We start from the raw sequence: 6,212 nt of genomic DNA, 5'->3' as shown, positions 1-6,212 counted from the left end.
ATTTTATACTTATCTTGTTACTATAGCAGGCAGTTTATGAATTGGCACCCGTGCATGGTACTTGCTTTGAGGAGCACTGGTCTAGATTGTCCCATGACTTCTACTCTTCCTTAAGTCTCATTGAGGTGTCCCTTGCCCTCAGTGATGGAAGCTTTCTTCCATCTCCCCAAGATTGGACCTGTTACTTCTCCAGTGCTTCCCTTGCACACTGTGCTTTCCCAGAACTTAGAGGTACTGTGTCTTTTTCACCTTCCTATTTTCATTGCTAACAAGACCTGACACACAACTGATTCTCAATAAGCACCAAAAGAATGCAGAATGCATTTATTTCAAGAAAGTAGAGAATTAAGGTGCATATTGTTCAACTCCGTAATTTCTAAACTTGGGTTGTGATCATTCTTGGCAATAATTAGACTCACCGCCTCTTTGGAAAAAATACTTTCTTGGCAGGAAAATGAAATTAATAAACAACAGTATATTTAGGCCCTGAAGAAGTCTTATTCATAGAACTTACCCAGAAAGTAGATTTTATTCATGAGCTTCAGGAAGGAAATTGAAGGCTTAATTTATATTTCTTTCTCAGAAGTAGATGTATAAATCTTTGGAAACTTTTTCTATCTTTGAAATATGTTGCCTTAGACAAGCCTTGATTCTGACGATTCACTGAAGACTTACTAAGAACATAAATTGATGTAGACGACAGTTGATCCAAACACCAACAAGAGATAATAGAAATACCAGCGGCTGCCTCACCAAGGGAAAAGAAATGATCTTTAGAGATAACTTCTTTTTCCCTTATGGATAAAGGAGAAGTGTGAAAATATGTTTCTATCTTCTCCATGTAGTTTTGATACTACATCTTTGAGAGAAGAAATTGCTGATCGCCATTTAATAGAATAGGTCACTGAGTGGCCAAAGGAAGAGAAAACGCTGCTCATTTGAAAGGTTACCAATTTGGTTATCACTTTCCGGATGAGGGTCAGTATTTCATAATAATTCAGACCAGATAAATGTTGAAGACATGTCAATGAACTAAGCACAGAGCCCACTGTTCCTTGGCTTTGCTCTGAAAAGAGAAGCGATCTCTTCTTCACTGAAGGCTTTTATCTACCCCCGCCCCTCCACTGTTGTTAGCAGGGACATGGATCCAAGACTGGGAGGCATGAACCCCTCCCCATGCCCCAAACTTCCTGTCTATAACTGGGAAATGGGGCTCAGGCTGTGCTTGTGATGCCAAACATATTGGGACAGACCAGGAAGTCTCCTACTATCAGTGGAAAATTATGCACAATCTAATCACACAGACCCAGTGGCACACACCTTCAGAACAAGAAACTCTCAGGGCTGTGGAGTAAGAGCCAGGCATATGGACCCCTCATGTGTACACTGTACATGACTTATGGATTGGGCTGACAGCTTTTCTTGCCCACGCATATAGCTATTTATTTCTATATGTGTATAGCTTGTTATGATTAACAAATTCAACATTTTATAAAGAACTTTTATATACATCTCATAATTTTTTGCCAATATGTTTTTTTCTCAACAGATAATGCAAGTACCATTGCTATCACGTATGGGTTTATGAATGCTGAGATTAAGAAGGAATCGTGAGTCTCTACAAGGTTGGAGACTGTGATGTGCCCTGCCTGGCTGGCTCTGGCTTCACACTCTGCATTGTGTGTGCAGGGAGCTTCTGGACACTCTGACGAGGATCTGGTTACCTCTGCACAACACAGAAGACAGGTTGATTAAGAAGGAAAGCTGAGGGGCTTCTTCAGGGAAAAATAATCTCAGTGTAGCATCCCTGTAAGCCTGTTTCTGTCTTACTTGAAGGTGAGTTAGGGACACATGGAAACCCTTATGTCCCCAAACATCCCCACATACGTTCTGAATGTTCCATGCTCCTGTAACTGGGAGAGCTCACCCTTCACTGTGGAGAATCCACAGTGGACTGGGCTCCAAATACCTGGTTTATAATGAAGCCATGTTAGTTTACTGCCACGTTGAAGTGACACATCTCCCGTGTTCTTTTCTTGAAGAAACACCTTGATTAGAAGAGAAGGCGTGAGGTTTAAGGAATCTGGGAAGGGAGGAGAGCCCCAGAACAGTGTGGGTTTTTGTGCCATTAATTTAGATTTTAGACATGATGGTTTTATGTCAACATGGAACAGAAGGGAGGAGTCAGGAACTCCCATCCAGCAGAACAGGATGGGGTGGATGGTGGTCTGCGATGGAGGCAGAGATTCAGCCAGGCGGGAGAGGCCCAATGTGTTAGTACAATTCCAAAACAGTCCTGTTTGAGGCAATGGCTGGCCCTGGAGCTCCAAGCTGGCCCTAACAGCAGCATAGAAGTAGAGGCATGAGGCTGTGTGCAAGTGGAGAGCCCTGTGGGCTGCAAGTCAATGTTCAGGGTGTCTGCTTTGGAAAACAAGGATCACATCACTAGATAGGCTTTTGGGGACTGGACTCCAAATACCAGGAGAGGGGTGGACACAAGCCTTTATCATCATGGGATGAGAGCCAAAAGCCGAGGGAGGTCATGGATCTAAGTGATTACAGGAGGGACATGTGGCAACAGAGACTCCTTGGGGGCTAGCATGGGAACCCAGTACGTAGTACTGCAACATCAAGATTTAGGATGAAGATAAGAACTAAGTCTTGGGGCCATAATGATGGAAATGACAAGGCCATAGGCTGAGGCAATTTGAGTACAGCTAAATACTGCCCAGCCTGTAATTGAGTCTGTTTGCTATGATGGTATTGTTACTGTGCCTCAGGACAATTTACTAAGGAGGGCTTCAGACAGGGAAGTTGGTAGTGATGCCTTCAAAGAAAGGAAGTCCTCTGAACCTTCACCCAACCCGAAGGAAACATGGCCAGCTTTGGTCTAAGACATTCAGCCTCTTTAGCATAGCAAAATGAAGCTATTCTTGTGTCCCTCTAGTGCAAAAGTTGTACATTAAGTTGAGGAGCCATATCACAGCCACATATAAAAGGTTTCTTCACTGTGGCTGTTTTCCTCTGTGCATAACTGCTCTTTGAGAAGTATGGGAAGGTGGGAGCAGTGATATCATAGTAGGATTTAGGCATTTCTAGGTCTCTTAATTAAAATGTCACCAGCAGAACTTCCCTTATTACCTCCTCCACTGTGAAACTCACCATGCATAACAAGGACAGGAGAGTCTGCCGCAGTTTCTGGCACTGGAGAAAATGAAGTGAATAGGGAACACAGCAAGATAGACCTTGTTTTTTACCAGTGCTTGGAGTGGCCCCAAGGAGAAGGGAGGATCTTTTGGCCACCCTGTTCATCCTTACGACATTGGCATTGGTGGAATAAGAACAAAGAGGCAGAGATAGAAGAAGAGGCCTAACCAATTATGTTTTCAAGATTGAGTCCCTAGAACACTGGGATTGAAACCTGACATGTCTAGGTCACTTCCATGGGTGATGGGTCCCTCCTGAGAGGTAGGGAGTATGATAAATATGTAGGATTAGCATTTTACTAGTACAGGAACCTTGCACTCTTATTCGACTGCTCTATCTCCAGAGCTGAGGCCAGATCCTGACATATGGGAGGTCTATAATAAATATTTGTTGCATTTATAAGTGAGTGGCCTTTTTCTCTTAAAGGCTGACAAGGACCTCTGAAGACACATTTACTTACTCAATAGCTTCCATTCAGCTTACCATTACCAGCAATGAGTAGTTTATACATTCACAATAGTCCCGATAAAACAGCATAGCCTAAGATCATTGTTTCTGGAGAGATTTTGAAAGACTCCAGTGAGAAGCACTGTCTTCATTGTAAGTAAGCAGATCTGTTGCGACACTTCCAAGGTGAAGATAGCCAGCTTCAAAACCTATGTCATACTTATATTTTCGATAGAAGGTGTGTCTGTATAATAGCACCTCAAGGAACATAAGAAAGTATTTTCATTCTATCATATGAAATATACGCTACATATTTATCATTGCTTTTTTGGGAGGAATTAATGAAATCTGTGACATGTACCCAACAAAAGTTGAGGGTGAATAGAGTCATTGCTGGTACCAGCCACAGGGTGCTCTGTTGCTGCTGGGTTTAGAGGGGGTTGCTTCAGTTTCTTGCTTTTTTTTAACCTGTTTTTGTGTCTTTCCTTCTCATTTTAAAGCTGTCTCTTCTCATTTTGTTTTTTTGCTTTTTTTTTTTTTTACATGCTATTTTCATTTTCGTTTATATTCAGCTCTGTTCTGGAATTCCCCGTGTTACTCCCTCCTCCAGTAAACCCCATGCAAAGCAATGGCACACAGGAGGCATTCTCAGCTTCACATTTGGAATGAGCCAGTCTAAGAGATCATCTTCTTATGAAGGGACAGAAAGGTTCTCCCTGAGGTTATGCCAACACAGAGATAGTTATCAACTAGTTCTTACCACTAGAATTGGAAATTATATCAGAGTAGTTTCTTGAAGCTGTGTCTAATATGTGTAGTCACTGAACAAAACTATTTGTTGACTACATGACTGGCTACTGAATGTATATACAAATAGGCATGGTAAATTTTACAACTTGACATAAACAAATGTAGACTACTTGTAGTCATGCCGTCTGAAAAGGGTTAGCAGCTTTTCAAAGATTCCATCAAATCTCAGGAAAGCAAAAGCCTCACATTCCTTTTTCTCTAACCCCAGGGACTTGCTTGGATTTCTCCAAATCCATCGTTTGTGTTGTGCCAGGCCATGACTATTTCTCTCTGTGATAAATACTTAATGCAAACGGCAAGCCATCCTGAGGGAGGCTGGCATCCGTACCTACTGAGAAGGCCAGCAAACAGTGTGTGAAGCACCGACGTCAAAGGCCATTAATGCAAATGAAAATTAACATTTTTCATCAAGGTCTAACAGTACACCAACAGGTGGGCCAACCACTGTGCTGCCTGTTTACAGAAACACTTTGCTCATCAGTCAGTACAATCCACTCAATACCAGTGTTCCTCAACATTTGCTTCTTAAGCCTTTTGAGAGCATTAAATTAGTTTCAATTAGTAAAGCTAATGTGTGCAGAAATATTGAACATTTTAATTTAATGGAAAACACCCTGCTGGGTAAGAAATATCATTTCTATCTGGAGCCCATTTTTGTAGCACAAGCTGCTGGCTGCATATCTTGAAAGGTTAACCACAGGTTCATTACAATCCAAAACACTGATGTTGACATTGTTCTGCATTTCTTACAGATCATTAAAAACCTTGATAGTCATTTCTTCAGTGATGAGGTTCATCTGGAAGTTAAGGATTTAATTAGTGGTTTTGAATTTTACCTTTTTCCTGTTAGAGCACAAAATAAAAACTATTGCATCATAAAAGTTCTCTATCATGTGAATAGTTTCCATACACATAAAACAGTGAAATATTGCCAAGCAGCAATAATGAAACAGTCACCCTTTTCCTCATGATAGCCACATACATTCTCAGCTCTCCAATTCGTTGCCACCATTAGCTCTGTTTTATTCATTGTGCCTGAAGCCTGGCTTCCAATGGGAGGCCTTGTATAATGGAATGCCAGTAGACTTCTAGCTCCCTGTGATTTAGATGCCAGCTTTATTCTCCATAATAAAAGAAGAGAACTAGACACACATGAGAAAATACATTTTATCTACTGGCTGATGTTCCTATGTTAAATGTTAGAAGGACTTTGGTTTTCAGCCATCACTAAATTTCACAGAGTTGGTGACATAATTTCACACCTTCCTGTGGATCATAATAATGAGAGGAGAATTTTAAATGTGGGATTGTACATGGAGAAATACATGTAAAGTTTACTACAGCCACCAAAGAATGTTATCTCAGTGATCAAATACAAAACAAAAATTAAATACAGCATTATACAGAAGTAGTTATTTATCCTCACCCATCATATTGTGAAGGAAATTCCTGTATCAATAAAAATGAAACAAAAAATAGTCTGGTGTTGTAGCTGAAGGGGAAGAGTGAAGGTGGAGGGAGGGTGGGAATGAGAGACGGGGAGAAAAGATACTGGAGTGTCCCATGGAGTTCAGAGTTTCTACTTTGAAAATAGAGAAATCTGAAAGTCTTGACACTGATTTGTGGTTGGGTTTGGACCATGGAGAGCAGCAGAAGGAGATCACAAGGAAGGAAAAGGGATGAGTGACCAACATGTCAAACAGCAGAACCAACTCTGAGATTTCACTTTTCACCATCCCCCAGGGGAC

At 41.3% G+C, this 6,212-nt stretch overlaps 1 long non-coding RNA gene across 1 annotated transcript; it reads left to right on the top strand.

Annotated features, from left to right (window-relative positions):
* Nucleotides 1-1,714: 1,714 nt before the first annotated feature.
* On the top strand, nucleotides 1,715-5,258 carry LOC129030534 (uncharacterized). The gene is made up of 3 exons (XR_008500693.1): nucleotides 1,715-1,836; nucleotides 4,673-4,896; nucleotides 5,217-5,258. It is a non-coding gene; the product is annotated as an uncharacterized LOC129030534 (long non-coding RNA).
* Nucleotides 5,259-6,212: the final 954 nt, after the last annotated feature.

The sequence above is a fragment of the Pongo pygmaeus genome, chromosome 12 (genome assembly GCF_028885625.2).
Source record: "Pongo pygmaeus isolate AG05252 chromosome 12, NHGRI_mPonPyg2-v2.0_pri, whole genome shotgun sequence".
In the NCBI taxonomy this organism is placed as follows: domain Eukaryota; kingdom Metazoa; phylum Chordata; class Mammalia; order Primates; family Hominidae; genus Pongo; species Pongo pygmaeus.
The sequence above is the reverse complement of the archived record's forward strand: the minus strand, read 5'-3'. Positions and strand labels throughout refer to the sequence as shown.